Source organism: Peromyscus maniculatus, chromosome 14 (assembly GCF_049852395.1).
Source record: "Peromyscus maniculatus bairdii isolate BWxNUB_F1_BW_parent chromosome 14, HU_Pman_BW_mat_3.1, whole genome shotgun sequence".
In the NCBI taxonomy this organism is placed as follows: Eukaryota; Metazoa; Chordata; class Mammalia; order Rodentia; family Cricetidae; genus Peromyscus; species Peromyscus maniculatus.
In genome coordinates this window covers 4,869,562-4,886,290 of record NC_134865.1, presented here as the reverse complement: position 1 = coordinate 4,886,290, position 16,729 = coordinate 4,869,562, and positions in this window count along the sequence as shown.

Sequence of the window (16,729 nt, the reverse complement as noted above, 5' to 3'; positions counted from 1 at the left end):
CCATATTTTATCACCTTCACATCTACTAATCCAGACAATTCTATCAGTATGCTAGCTGACCTCCAACCATAAGCCTTGAATTTTTTTTCAAATTTTATTTATTTATTTACTTATTTGTGGTGGTATTGTGTTCCCCAAAATATTATGTACCCTAATAAACTTATCTGGGGTCAGAGACAGAACAGCCACTAGATGCAGAAGCTAGAAAATGATGGCACTCATACCTTTAATCCTAGCACTACAGAGGTAGAAATCCCTCTGAATCTCTGTGAGTTCAAGGCCACATTGGAAACAGCCAGGCATGCTGACACAACGCCTTTAATCCAGGGAGTGGTGGTAGAAAGCAGAAAGGTATATAAGGCGTGAGGACCAGAAACTAGAAGCATTTGGCTGGTTAAGCATTTTGGCCTGGTTAAGCATTTTGGCCTGGTTAAGTATTTGGCTGGTTAAGCATTCAGGCTTCTAGCAGTTCAGCTGAGATCCATTCTGGATGAGGACTCAAAAGCCTCCAGTCTGAGGAAACAAGACCAGCTGAGGATCCGGCGTGGTGAGGTGAGATTAGCTGTGGCTTGTTTTAGTTCTCTGATCTTCCAGTTCACCCCAATACCTGGCTTGGGTTTGATTTTATTAATAAGAACTTTTTAAGATTCCTGCTACACTTATTTATTTATTATGTGTATTTTCTTCAGGCAGAATCTCAGTCTGTAGCCAGAACCAACCTACAACCCACAGAGCAACTCAGGCTGGCCTTTAAATTACAACAGTTTTTTTTCCCTCAACCTCTAAAGTACTGGGATCATAAGCCATAATGCTTGACTTAGCTTTATTTCTTTTTCACTATTTAAGAAAATTTTATTAAAGCAAGAATTTTATCAGCCAAATTACAGAACCTCAATCAGTTGTGACTTAAAACTAAACTGAACTCCCAAGCTATTTCACAGTAAGAACCACACAATTAAAGAAAGGAGCACTTTAAATTTTGTTCTTTGCTAAAAATTCTTTTCCCAGGGTCTATGAAACATTAATTTGGTTTTATATTTTATAATTTTTTTTTTGGTATTTTTTGTTTTAAATCATGAAATTGAGGGCTAGTGCTGTTTGCTAGACCCGGCATTTACTCGGCGCATAGGTTCAATGTTTCCTTTCCTTTACTTATTTTATATTTATGAATTTTCATAATTTTAAGTTTTTCTATGTTTGGATATATATTTTCCCTCAATGAAGCACAAGTTTCTTATCATAGTCCCTGATCAATCGGAAGCAGTTAGACCACCAGAGGTACTGCTCATGGCTTTCTAGGCTGCCTCTTCAGCTTGGAGGATTTATAGTATGGTTACAGGTTCATCAACTTTTGACCAGAATCTCTGGAGACTCAAGTGTGTGAAGTAATTCTGAGTTATCAATCTTCAACAACATGCCAGTGATTTTACTAGCAAGAGTAGAGTGCATGGGTACTTTTTATAAACAATACTGGAGATTAAACCCGGAGCCTTTCGCATGAAAGGCAAGTACACTGTCACTGAGCTGTGTCCCTAATGGCCACCTTGGTACTTGTGAAGCGTCGTTCCCAACACCACTTCAAACCATCATTAGAAATACACACTAAATATTAACACTGCTGCTCAACACTCTCTGAGTGTGACTGACTGTACTCAGAGGAAAAGACTGGCTGTGGAACTATAATCAGAAGCTCTGTGGTTTACGACTGTTAGCTGCTTCATCCTAGCCATCCTGACCTCATAAGGAAGGTATTGTGCCGCAGCAATAGAAACTGTTTAAGCCTTCACTTTGTACTAGTCATCACTCAAACCATTTTTCGAGAGATCTTTCTTTAACATCATGTGTGACAGTCTCTCCTAATCCTTTAGTCTCACTGCACTTACTAGCATATAACATGTACGTCCATGCGTTCGTTTATTTTTCTATTATCGCAAAATGAAGACTGTATGACCAGAAGTTTGAAGTTAAGTCCTACACCAGGAGCCTCCCAAGTGGTACCTTTCCAGTATCACTGGTATCTGTCCAGTGAGTAAGTGCAGACAAGAGGAAGTTTTACTAGGATCAGAATATGAGTACAGGCAGCCAGTTGAATGCATTAAGACCAGATCATTATCTCAAACCAAAGTACACGGCAACCCACTGCTCTTCCCAGAAGAAAGTTGAAAATACAAATTTATAATTGTTGTGACACACTTATATCTCCGCACACAGTTCAAAATGTCAGAAAAAGAAATGAGCCTTGTGGAAGTAGGCTCTAAATTTTAGCTGAAAATGGGGGTGGGCTTGAATAAGCAGAGCAGCACAATGAAGAGCATTCTCAAAAATAGAATTATAGTATAAGAACAATATTTTATGTATTGAGTGTGCCTATAGGTGTACACATAGCAGGAATGTGATGTTTTCATGTAACTTATTTCTGATAGATTTTGAAGAATTTTTTATAACTCTACCCCTTGTAATTCATTGGAATTAAAAATTGATCATTGACAGTAAGATATTAAAGAGAAAACTCAGTGTCTAATGACAATTAAATGTGCTAAAGAACCTACTATAACTCCAAAAAATGTAATTTAAAAATAAATCTTCTTTTTATACTATCTCTATATCCTCTACATCAAAATGTTACAATCAACCCATCGGATCATTATAAAAACTGAATTAAAATCCATCCATCTTTTTTATTACAGTTCTGCAGTGTTTCTCAAATAAGGGAAAATTTAATAAATCTTTGAAGGACTTAATAAAAGAACAGAAGATTTATATATCTAATAAAAAATTCATTTATTTCTAGTGGTTTTATTTAATTTGTTTCTCTGTGTCTTCTTATAACCTATTAGATATCGTTTTGTTTCTTAAAATACAACGAATAGAAATCACTTATACAATAATCTTCATAAAAAAGAAGTTTAGACTACTCAAGTAGTCCATGTGTCTGTCCTTTAAAATGTGGATTTGAGAGTTGACTGTACTGCCACAGAGCACTGGGGGAAGGTCTTCTTGGCAACTAAACTTCAGATCCGATTGTGTCGTTTTAATGGTTTTATTCATCATTCACATAAATTTTCTCCAGAGGGCTACAGAGGACAGAGGAGACTTTCAATTAAATATCTCACAACGCCTTTAAAATTCATTGACTTCTTTTTGTTTTTGGTAGAAAAGAAGCAATTTTGCTGATGAATTTTTCATGGTATGTCAAATTGTGTTGTAATCCTTTTCTCAAGGAGGAAAAAAATGTATGTCTGGTTTTAGAGCTCTTTATAGTACATCAATTAAGAATTAAGACCAATTAAGAGGGAATCAGTAAGATTCACCCTTTGTTGATGGCTGAAGCATGACTGTTCTGATTATAAGCATTTTAGGATTTGGATAATAGAATGGCTTTGTTCCTAAAGATAGCATTAGATAATTAGACAGTGGTAATATGAATTTCTCCCCCACTAAGCTTGCCCTTTATCTGAGGACCAGAAGATGGGTTTTAAAAATGATATGGAAAACAAAACAAATGAGAACTCAACGGTGACACAAGTGGTCCTGGGCCACATGAGACTGTGTGTCAGCACTTACTGTTAGTTATTTAGCTGTGTTGTGTTCTTACTCTGCAAGGAAGTGTCACGAAACACGACAGAATCCGCTTATAAGAGTTTGTTAGAGATAAAGGGACAGAGTGCGCAGGCCTGTGGGAGAGACACGTGCGTGGAGAAGTGGGAGAGAGAAGAAGAGAACCGGGAATATGGCGCTCCGCTTTAAAACCGGCTGGGGGCGTGGCCAGGTCACGTCACTACTCCACGCGTGTGCGTAGATCACATGGTCATGTTGCGCGCTTACGTAGCCATGTAACGTCACGGATTCTGGTCACACGAGATGCCTTGGCTGGAACTTGCTAGGCGGAGGTGTCCGGCCTGACCGGAATTGGCTAGGCGGAAGTGTCCGCCTGGTAAATGCGACCTTGTGGGGGGGGTGCGTGTTGTGAACCCTTCACTTACCAAGGGCTCTGTTCAGTACTCAGCACAGCACCAGGTGAGATAACAATTATTTCCATTTAACCAAGTTATGTCGTTCAACAAACCTCGATGGATCTGATTTTCTTTGTTGTTTTTTGTTTGTTTGTTTTGTTCTGTTTTGTTGTTGTTTGGGGGTTTTGTTGCTGATGGAAATAGATGCAGAGATCCATAGCCAAGCACCAGGCTGAGCTCCAGAAGTCCAGTTGAAGAGAGGGAAGAGGGATTCTATGAGCAAGGGGCATCAAGATCATGATGGGGAAACCTACAGAGACAACCGAAACAAGCTAGTGGGAACTCATGAACTTTAGACCAACAGTTGTGGAACATGCATTGGACTGGACTAGGCCCTCTACACAATCAAGACAGTTATGTAGCTTGGTCTGTTTAAGGGGGCCCTGGCAGTGGGATCGTGATCTACCCCTGGTGCATGAACTGGTTTTTGAGGCCACTACCTATGGTGGGACACCTTGCAAAGACTTGATACAGGGGGAGGGGTTTGGACCTGCCTCAACTGAACTCCAGGCTTTGCTGACTCCTCATGGGAGTTCACCAACCCCCATCCCTTACTCCCAAAAGTAAGGGAGGCCTTACTTTTTTGGAGGAAGGGATGGGGGTTGGTGAACTAGGGAGGAAGCCGGGGAGGAGTGGGAGGAGGGATGAGAGGGGGTGTGGTGGCATTCCTGCTGAGCTGGCCTGGCTCCAGAGAGTAGCACCTAGCCCTAATCCATCTTTTGTTTAGCAGACACCTTTTGTTTCTCTTGCTGTCCTCTGTGTGAATCCTGTCTTGGAGTTTCCCAAGGATACAAAGGTCTATGCAAAATTTGATTGGGAAACCCGGAAAACCGTGATACCTGACAAATCCAGGAATTTGCACGTGTCATTGTATTGTTGGGAGCCCCTTTCAGGTTGTTTTGAGCATATGGAAATTAACTGGCTAAACTGTTTTGGAGAGAAATAAAACTGCCCTAGGCCAAGGGAAGATGCTTCAGTTCTTTGAGACTGGACGCCCCCCTGCAGCCATGAAAGGCTAGATTCATTCTTAAGATGCCTCTGAATCTTCATTCCATGGATCCACATAAACTCACACACCTGTTTCATGACCACACAGTTACAAGGGGGACCTGTAATTGGTATGTAAAATGAATAAAAAAAATTCTTAATAAATAAAACAAATGATATTCTAATGAAAGGAGAATCACACATCATTTAAATACAGTTTGAGTTCTTGGTATAATAGAAGACAAATGGTATAAGACATGCCAAGTGCTCTTCAATGGTGTTTATGCATGCCTAATTTTGAAATGTTATCAATTAGTAAAATCTATCATTTAAAGTCAATTTTTTTTTTTTCGAGACAGGGTTTCGCTGTGTAGCTTTGTGCCTTTCCTGGAACTCGCTTTGGAGACCAGGCTGGCCTCGAACTCACAGAGATCCACCTGCCTCTGCCTCCCAAGTGCTGGGATTAAAGGCATGCGCCACCAACACCCGGCTAAAGTCAGTCTTAATAAAAACAGGTTATAGAGTGTAAGAGCTGGCATAGGGAGGCTCCAAGGCTTTTTATTATTCTAATTGGATACTAGGATACACCTTTTAAATCATTAGTCTTATTACTTAATACCTTTCTACAACAAAATTCTTTTCCTTAGATGGTGTCTTATACGAGAATTCATATACTTGAATTGGGATTGTATTCCTGTCTTCAAGAGAAACAGCTCTTGTTCCAAAGAAAGAAAAGGCATACTTTATTCTGGATCATATATGAATGACAATAGCCCAGGAACATACATTTAGTTCTCCCCAAATATAAAGGTCGAACACAGAAACAGTTTCATGAAGTTTTGTAATTTTGTAGAACAATAAAGTTATGAATCAAGACAAACTTAAAATACATTGGTAGGTACATCAGAGAAGTGTTTTCAGCAAGATGGGGACACTTTTCTGTGGGTCTCAGATACTATCTGATGACATTCTTCGCTTTGGGGTTGGTAAAAGTTATGAGTCTGATAACAGGTTCTAAACAGATCGTTTTATCCATTAGTCACATGATGTTAGTCCCAACAGATGTGGGCAAAGAATAGCTATTCAGGGAGCCTAAACTAGCCCAAGATAATGTAATTGGGCTCTGGACCTGCAACTTTCTAATCACTCCACAGTCCTGCATTTCTAAACAGTATGTTAATCTCTGCAGATGCACAGTCTTCCCAGAGGGTCTGATTCACATTCCGATTCAGCAGAAGGGATTGTTTCCAGATTTTTTTTTTTTTAATGGCAGTGACTAAGACAGAGAAGATAGTCCCATCTGTATGGTATGTATAGTCCAAAGGAAGGCTAAATAACAATAAAAGATGCAGTTGTTGACTTCTTTCTTCGAGGCTTCTGATCATCTTTTTTCTCAGATACTTATAGATTCCAGATGGCCTAAGCAGAGAGTTCTCTACACTACTTTTCTTGGAGCATTTACTTTAGAAAACTTAAAAGTGTAAATTCTTTCTCTTCTGCTTAGAAATATAAATCTTCTCATAGCCTCTTGACTGTTTTACAGCATAGCACTGTCTTGCTTTGAAATGTAATTTTTTTCATATTTTGAAATATAGTTGTGAAGAAAGATAGTACCTCTGCCTCCAGGTTTCTGTGGGAGGGTAGAGCCTGGCTTGGATGGCTAATGTTGTAAAACTCCCCAGCATGAAGATTTAAGGGACTCTACTTTTCTTTAGGGTAAGACCAATTTGTATACAAAGCTGGCCTAGGATCCTTCCTACTTCAGCTCTTAAAACTCTCTAGGCTTTTGGTTCAGTAAAATAGAATTCAGGCAATTTGGAGGGTTTGTGTCCCTGCTGCAATAAAGTCCTTTCTAGTTATTCAATTTTGTTCAGTGCAACATTTGCTCTATCAAAGCTAAATATATCCTGTGCAGTAAAAACAAAGCAGGGTTAGCACTTGCTGGGAGGGGGATGTCTTCAAGTCTTAGTGAAGTGGTCCATATAAATTCAGGAAAAGAGTAACAAAGCAAACACCTGACAAGGAACGGTAGGGGAAGAACAGTCCTTCCAGGCAAAGGGTCTATCAAAGTTATGCATGACAACCTGAAACGTGGCCAACGTGGTGGTCACAATAAAGTGACCACATGAAATACAACAGAAACCACAAATGCCAGAGGCTCCTGTATCTCACTGACTAGTGTATGGTCTGGTGCTTTTAATCCAGTGTAAATACTGGAGTTTTTACCAAAGAACATTGAGTAGAAAAAGGGCATGCTCTGAGTTATCTTATAGAATAATCATGGCTACACTGAAAATCAAAAACACTTGCAGACAAGAGTATAAGCAAGTAATTAAGAGCAGAAAACTATTAATAATAGCATTAAGTTAAGAGAGAAGCAGTCAAATAATGGCTCTAGAACCAAAGTAGAGAAGAGATGTTGAGACTATCTTAGATTCCAATGTTTCAAGGCAGAGTCTACTACAATTTCCTAGTAGACTGAATTATGTGACTGACACGTTAGTCAGTGAACTAAACAAAGAGACTATAGAGTGCTAAATCCAAATGGAACATCTATATCACACCCTCTCTCTTCAGAGGTCAGGATCATCCTGAAAGAGGAGATTGTAAGAACCAGAGATAGTGGGTGGCTGCAGCAAAACAGTGGTTTCTAGATATATCAGGGCAGCTGCATATATGAACTGACAGTAGCAGTGACAGCAGGCACATGACCTACACAAGTCTAAGACACATCCAATCCCAGCTTGGAGGGGAGAGGTAGTCATAAACTCTCACCCCTAGCTGAAGATTCACAAGTGATATCAGGTAGGAGAAGAGAAGTTCATCTTCTTTGGGGATGTGGGCCTGGAGATGCTACCCATGTTTTGGTAGATGGCCCAACACCCATGTACATACTGTACTGGCAGCAGTAAGTGGCCTCAGTGGGCTGGAAAATAAAAGCAAGAGAGAGGGAGAGAGATGAAACTGGAAGAGAGGAGTGGTGGGTGATCTCAGAGAGGAACTGGATGAGAGATGTGACGAGTCAAAGTAATCAAAATACATTATATGTATGAAATTCTCAAACAATAACAAAAGTAAAACATTTTTTAAAAAATGAACTGGAGTGGTTTTTTTTTAAGTTTTTGGTTTGTCAGTTGGTTTTGATATTTTCTTTTTGTTTATTTCTTCTTAAAGCTCTATGTTCTCAATAAGATATTCAGTCTGGGGAAGTCTAGAAGATTGGTTTCAACATGGTAAGTTAAAAGATCCAATATATAAGTATTGAGAGTCCTCAGATTAACTGAGTAATAAAACCATGACTTTAAAGATTTACATGTAAAAAATTGAGAGGGTACACTTAAAAAAATCCTTAGGTCTGTGCATATTATATAATTGAGGATATTAACTATAAGTATATCATCATGAATGTACATCTTAACCTTGACCATATCAAATGCCAAACTTCCTTGAACAGCTCTAAAATGAAATTTATAAGTAATGTAATTCTATATCTATTATTAAAAGCATGAAGCCACAACTATCTTTAAGAATTAATCTCAAGAAATAATCTCATCATAGATGTTATACAATAGCACTAAAGAAATTAAAACTAGCCAGGCTTGGTATTACATGCCCTTAATCCCAGCACTCAGAAGCCAGAACAGGAGGATCTCTATGAGTTCAAGGCCAGTCTGGTCAATAGAGCAAGTTTTAGGGCAACCAAAGATATATATAGTGAAACCATGTCTCAAAAAAAAATTTTTTTACTAAATAGTCTTGAAATAATGTTCACATTTTTATTAAGAAAAATTTTTAATTCATTTTACATACCAATCAAAGATCCCCCTCTTCCCTCCTCTTGCCCCTCCAGCCTCTCCATCCCACCCCACCCCCCACTTCCCATACCCTCCTACAAGAAGATAAGGCCTCCCATAGGGATATGTTTAGTTGAGGCAGGTCCAAGCCCCTCCACCTGCCTCAAGGCTGTGCAAGGTGTCTCATCATAGGTAGTGGGCTCCAAAAAGCCTGCTCATGCACCAGGGATGGATTCTGATCCCACTGCCAGGGGGCCCCTTAAGCAAATCAAGCTATACAACTGTCTTGCTATGCAGAGGGCATAGTCCAGCCCCATGCAGGCTCCACAGCTATTGATCTATATTTTATGAGTTCCCACTAGTTTGGTTTGGTCATCTCTGCAGGTTTCCCCATCATGATCTTGATGTCCCTTGCTCATAGAATCCCTCTTCTCTCTCTTTGACTGGACTCCTGGAGCTCAGCCTGGTGTTTGGCTGTGGATCTCTGTATCTGCTTCCATCAGTTACTGGAGAAAGGCTCTATGATGACAGTTACCTAACTGTCACAATGTTCACATTTTTAAGGATGTTTATTAACAAAATCCAAATCTGTGTTTTATGTGTGCTTTGTTATTGTTAGTTAAAAAAAAAATCTGATTGTAAGTCTAAGTTTGTTAAAAGGTATTCATTTCATGAATACTTTCAATAAACCTTACTGAATATCGCTGTAATTGTGGTAAGAGATTATAGTGCCCTATTTTTTCTCTAGTTGGCACTATAATACATACAGTAAATGGTGTATTGAGGCTAATAAATTGTTCAGTCACTTTGAGAAAATGTGCTCTCTAATTTTAAGCTTTCCCTGAGCCTAAGTTTTCTTCCTCATAAAAGAATTCTTTAGTCTTGGAGCGTTATGAGGCTTATTGAAGTTAGATATTACTGATCTATATTTATAGTGGGATTAATGGGGCATGATATTGGACAGAAGACAGATCTCTGATACACAAGAGTTAAAGATTAACAGTTTTACCTAATTTCTCTGGCCTTAAATATGACATGGGCTTTAACTCTCCCCCTTATCATTTTTCTCTTACACCACCCCCACCCCTGAGAATTTGCAAACTAAATTTCTCAAAGTTTCCTGCCAAAGAAACACATCCACACTTGGCAGGTCATGTCAGAGGAAGGCCCCAGCAGAGAGTGTCTGGGAGGCTGCCAGACAGGAGACCGCATGTTTGTGTTTTCAAGACCCAATCAGTCTCACCGGGGAGTGTAAAGCAGTCTTAGTCGCCTCCTTCGGAAGCAACTAAGTCAACAGCTACAGTGTTCTGTGTGGACACTCAGAATACTTGCCCACCTGTGTTTTGTCTGCCAGTGGGAATCATCTTCACAGTGCCTCTTCTGGGTCATATCTCCTTCTCAGATGTCTGAGCAAAAGCTGTATGGTCTTCTCTCCAAACACAGTCTCTGCCAGTCCTATCAAATTCTGCATCCTGGCCATCCATTTCTTCCCTTCATTGACCCACATGTAGTGAACATAGATATCCTACGTTTACACCAGGGGAATTCAGCTTCCTTTCTGACTTTTTCAGACTCCTAGTAAGTAAGTCTATAACATGAAATGATCTTTCACAGGCAGCTGCTCGCTGGACATAGTGTTAGTTTCCTAGAGACAATTTAACTACATCATATACTGTTCCTCTATTTATCCCCCTCTCATTCTCGCCTTTCAATTTCCCTCCACTTTTCTTCTTCTTTCTGGTCTCTTCCCTTCCCTAGTCTCCCTTCTGCTCAGACACACAAAGATTAATTTTTCACATCTTTTCTTATTTGTGGCTTTTAGAATTCATTAGCTAATTGTATTTTTCTGCAAGCCTTAATCTCCAAGCTGGACCTTCCATTCTAGGATCTACACTGCCACTTTTTGCTCCACAGTCCTTGGAACAAAGGGTGAACACAGAAATATAGGATTCCAGTACTTTAGTTTCTCTGCTTTTTAACCTGGAAAGAACAATTTTGGATGAACTTCTTATCAATACAAAATATTATTGTTGCTCTCTGAATGTATTGGCATCATATTTCAACTAAAAGGAAATTCTTTCAGAGAGAATATCTGTTGCTAGAACAAGGCAAAGGGAACCAGGAAAAGCTGGTTAAATTCCAACAGGAAAAACTGAATAAGTAACTACTGTTCCAGATTTATTACTAAATTTATGCCCGATTTTTCACATTTTATAACAATTTTAAGTTATTGTTACCCCATTTTATTGATAGGAAGTGGAAGCCCATGAGGTTCTTCTGTGTGGAACAGGGCATGTGGCAAATATCAAACCTAACGCCATGACATTTTTGTTATGACTCTCAGCTGCTTATAGAATTTATTCTATAAGAGCTCAGTTTATCTGAATCATCACTCACCAATACTGCCATAGATGACTCTGCTTTCAATGTGAAATTTAAAAAGCTGCACATTACATATTCTAGACTATACACAGGCTCTTTGTAAATGGCATTATAATTTGCATGTTACTTACAGAGGACTCGCATGAACGAACAGGTGCTCAACAATGATGGGCTATCAGAAGTTTTTAGACCACATGACATCAGATGTTCTTCCTCCATAAAATAAATAACTAAAATGTCTAACAAAAATATACATCCCAGGCTCAGCAATATCATTTATATGCAAAAGTTTTGTGTAATTGTATTCATTAAAATTTCACAGGAATTGAAAAATAGCTTGGTATTACTAATTTTAACAAAATACTTTTTTAACAAATTCTCTCTCACTCTCCACTGTAAGCATTTGTGTTTGACAACTATGCTATACTGTCTCTTCTTATATGTAGGTAAACATACAGATTTACAAATTATCTAAAATCAAATAATAACTTCATGTCTAATCAAATTATTTAGGTATAAAATTCAATTTGGAATGGTAATTATCTTTTCATATAACTAAATTACTTTATCTATTAAACAAAAGCCAACCCTATGTAAGTCAACATCTAATTGCATATTTTCATTACTGATGATTACTTTTTAAATAACAAAGTCAATCCCATTTGGGAATTTTTCATCAGTTCTCTCTACTTTTCGTAAGTTCTTTCAAAATCATAAAGAGAATAAGAACTTCAAGATTTTATTGTCATCCAACTTGAAAATGCTGCACTAGGTACAATTTCAAAGGAATATGCTCAGAAGTGTGTTACATACTCACTCACCATACGCATGCATCTTTTATTTTGCATTAAATTGCATATTTATTTATATAATAAGAAAGCACTAGTTAAATGGTGCTGCAGTTTCAAGGACTGGTAGGTATATGATGGCACTAATAAGCTCTCATCCTCTTAGACAGTCGCTATTTGTAGTTACAGTCCACAGTTAAAGACAAAGAAATAGAAGTTTAGGATAATGTAAATAGGAGACATTGAGCTAAAAGAAGTAAAATCATGGTGCATCATGTGTATCATGATTAGTGGTATGCTTAAATGTGAGAAACTCTTGATCATCTTTGAATCCCAAAGATGAGTTGAGGTGCAAAGAGTATTTGAAGATATAGAAAGCAGGACAGATAGATGTGCTTAATTCACTTTTCTAACTGTCCAAAGCTTTGCCTTTCCTTGTGTCTAATAAGGAGATGACAATTGGTTATTAATTCTTCCCTTTTAAAATTCTACCCTGACTGCCTTCATACTTCTCAGGACCCTCTGGGATATAAGGAACTTGGCTTTATGTGCACTTTATTTCTCACATACAATTTTGGTTTAGTCAGATTCCATTAGCCCTTTCTCCTTCCCACTCCAAACATTATTACTGCAAAATCATATTGATTTGGCTTCACTAGCTAACATTCAAATCAACAGTAGCAGTGTCTCTCTCTCTCTTTCTGGTAGTAATATAAAGTTGGAGTTGCAAATATGCCTTTCTGTATTTCAAAGATTAATTTGACCTCACTGTGTAAGTAGCTCACAATTTCCCCAACATTTTGCCAATTTTTAATAATCTTATAAAATTGAATTATTTTGTCAGTTTGTATGTTCATGATCTCATTTTCATTGTTAGTCTATACACTGCATAGGGCTAGATGCCTACTTGATTCATCAGTGTGTCACAGTGTCCTTCAACACTCTAGATAGATCACTGACATTTACTAATGTCTATTAGCCAATTGTTGAGTTGTGCAATCTGCACATATCAGCCTGAATGTTCCCAAAGCTCCTGAAACTGAAGTCCGGGGAGTATTGTTATATACCTTTTTTTTTTTTTTTTTTTTTTTTTTTTTGTCTGTACACACTTCCATGAACATACTGCATCTATAACTGTTCAGGTACAAAATTTCCATTGCAATTTTTCCATGTTTTTAATTAGTATAAATAATAGATTTTAGAGTATGCCTAGTTTCCAATGGGTTACTGCATAAAGTACTGATAGTGCTGGGCTTTGTTTCCTGTGTAGTTTGAAACTTTGGAATTCTGTATCATTTCTGAGATAGTAATAGTTACTTTATAATAGCAGATTATTTGATGAAAGAAGTATATGTTTAAATTTTTAATGTCAGACAGAGAACTGCACTAAGAAAAGTCTGCTTTTTAGAAAAATATGGTGGCGATGAGAACAAACTTCTGATTGAAGCAGCACTGTGAGCTTCTAAACTGCCCTGACTTCTGAGGCCATTCTGTGTAGGCTGCGGCTCACTCTCCTGCTGACTGTAAGAGCGAGGAAGCCATTGGTCACCGATCAAAAATGCTGGGCATCAGCTGAAACACCAACTGTAAGATGAGTTAGGTCCTCCCTTTTCTCTGTCTCACTGGCAAATATGAGATGCCATGCTCTTCCCTGAAGTGCTACGTTTGCCCACTGCTGTGACATTTACTTCATCACGACCTTTATGGTTATGTATATTTTTATTTGCTGTAACTCTTTATATGTTATTGAAGAAACATCCATTTCTGAAACCTATTCACGTCCTTCACGGAGAATTTTCATTTTTATTATCATTGTCATCATCTTTGTCTAAGGGAAAAGCAATTTCTTTTGAGTGTTTTCCCTTTATGCATTCAAAAATGCAAAGTATACCTTTCTGAGCTTATGTTACCTCACTCAACATAATTTTCCCTGGTTCCATCTATTTACTTGCAAATGTCATCATTTTATTTTTATTTACAGCTGAGTAATATCCCATTGTGTGTACACATCGATCACATTTTTTATCTATTCATCTCTTCATGATCATCTAAGTTGATTTCATTCCCTAGACACTGGGAATCAAGCACTGAACATCAACGTTCAAGTGCCTCTGTATTAGGATACAAAGTTCAGTGGGTGTATGCCCAGCAGAAGCATAGCTGAGACATACGGCAATTTGATTTTTAGAAACTTTCGGGCTGCTTTCCTAAGTGGTAGCCTTAATTACACCCTAACTATCAGTGTATAAAACTTTGTTTTTCGCTACATCTCTGCCAGCATTTGTTTTCATTTGTATTTCTGAAGACCATTCTGACTAGAGCGAGATTGACTTTTAAAGTAGTTCTAATCTACATTTCCCTGGCAACTGAAAAAAAATGTTTGCACTTTTAAAAGTGTTTTCCTAGTCATTTGCATTTCTTCTTTCTTTTGAGAATTTTCTGTTCAGTTCCATATCCCAATTTTAATTGGGTTATTTATTTTCTTCATATCTGGGTATTTTTTGTGTCTTTGAATATTCTAGACACTAATTATATGCCAGATGAATAGCTAGCAAAGATTTTCTCCCATCCTGTGGCTGCCAGTCTATTTGCTTCACAGCTTCCGTTGCTGCGCAGGGTTTTTGAGTTTCAGGAGACCTCATCTGGTGGATGTTGGTGTGATTTCCTGTGCTACGTGAGTTTTACTCAGAAAGTTCTTCGCTGTATTTATACGTTGAGGCCTGTGTTCTACTTTGTCCTCTAGCAATTTCAGGACATCATTTCTCGTGTTGAGGTCCTTTCTCTTGGAGTCGAGTTTGTGCACAGTGAAAGATAACCCTCTAGCTTCTTCCTTCTCTTCCTTCTCTTCCTTCCTTCCTTCCTTCTCTTCCTTCCTTCCTTCCTTCCTTCCTTCTTTGTCCTTCCTTCTTTGTCCTTCCTTCCTTCCTTCCTCCCTCCCTCCCTCCCTCCTTCCTTCCTTCCTTCCTTGCTTGTTTGCTTTCATTCATTCTTTCTTTTTTTCTTGCACACTGAAATTCCAATTTTCTCTCAAGTGTGGATATTAGCTTCCAATCTGTTGTGTTGTGTGTGTTTAACCTGGAGCTCAAGCGGAATTCAGGAAATTAGAAAGGAGTCTTTTGAGGTAGGAACATGTAGGGGAGGTAAGCGAGTACATTGCAGGTAAAATAAAGATAGTGGGGTGGAATACTGGGGTAGAATGGCTTCATCAGGGAAGGACAGGGAAGTATGGGGAAAATCAGGAGGTGAAGGGGAGAGTTAATTTAAGGTAAGAGGTATGAAAAATCATATGGAAGCTTATAATCTCATAACCAAACTTACAGAAAGAAAACATAGGTGGAAGGGGAGCAGGACATATGTGCAATGAAAGAGGAGAGAGAGCACTGAGGGTAAGGGATAGGTGTGGATAGACACCAGAGGGCATAGTGGGAGGATTAACCAAAACTAAGAATTTATTTTAAAAAATACCTCATGGTATTGGTGAAATTATTAAGGCCACTCCACATAGCTAAAAGAGAGATTTATTTAATGGTGTAGCTTACAAATAAAGGGATAGGTAGGTCGAGGGTTCTGGGAAAGACGCAGAGCAGTCCAAGAACTCTCCTTGGTCCACCTCTAGCATCCGGGCTCCCAGTAGGAAGAGAGCACGGTGCATTCTGAAGATTTCAGGTCTTCAGGGCCCTCTCTTGGCTCCCACCTTGTAGGCGTGACAGTTACCAAAGCCTCATTGGGGGTTGGAACTTCCAGACCAAAGCTGGAATGGCTACCCACTACATTACGGAAACCTAGTAGATAGTTAGCTAATGTCAAAACACAACTTTAAAAAGAGCTTGAGTGAAATTACCTACATGGGTGGACAAGATCACTCCCAGCAAATTAAAAAAAAAAAAAAAAAAAAAGACTTCTAACTGAAAAATGCAATACAAGGCATGGGATGCCTTCCTACAAATTTCTCAGTCACTCAGATCCCAGAGGACTCTCAACCAACAAGGGTCACTATCATTGCTGTTAGTTAAACACCATAACTACCTGGTGAGAGCTAATGGCTGAAGATACCACATACTTTGACTACAGGACATAGAGAAATCAATCTTTTTTTTTTCTTCTCTTTTATTTTTATTTATTTATTTATTTTTTTATTTTACAATACTATTCAGTTCTACATAATAGCCACAGATTCCCTTGTTCTCTCCCTTCCTGCCCCCCTCTCCTTCCCCCCAGCCCACCCCCCATTCCCACCTCCTCCAGATCAAGGTCTCCCCCAAGGACTGGGATCGACCTGATAGACTCAGTCCAGGCAGGGACGCTTGGCTCAGTCTTGGAGAAATCAATCTTCAACTGACAAGGAAGCATCCTTCCTGTGGCTGTCTTCCATCCTGTTGAGAGATGCTATGTAGGCTGCCAAGTGAGAAAAGACATCATTGGTCTTCTACAACACTGGAACGTGAATAGTACAGTGTAGACCTACCAGCATGAGGTGCCTGTTAGTGCAGCAGTGGCATGACTGTCATGCGGTAACTATCCACTTCCTGACGGGATTGATGCTGGCTTCACAGGGATTCTACGCCTGGTACTATGGTCTTGTTCAAAAGCTGATGGCTGTGGAGCTCAGAGGCCCCAGAAAAGAATCTGCTACCATTATTTGGCTAAATTACCAGGCTGTAAAATTGTCTTCTAAATATTTATATTTATACCTATAAATCTGAGCTGCTCTCAACCCAGAGAGAAGCTTTTATTGCAGCGAGAAGCAGTCAATAGGGAAGCATAA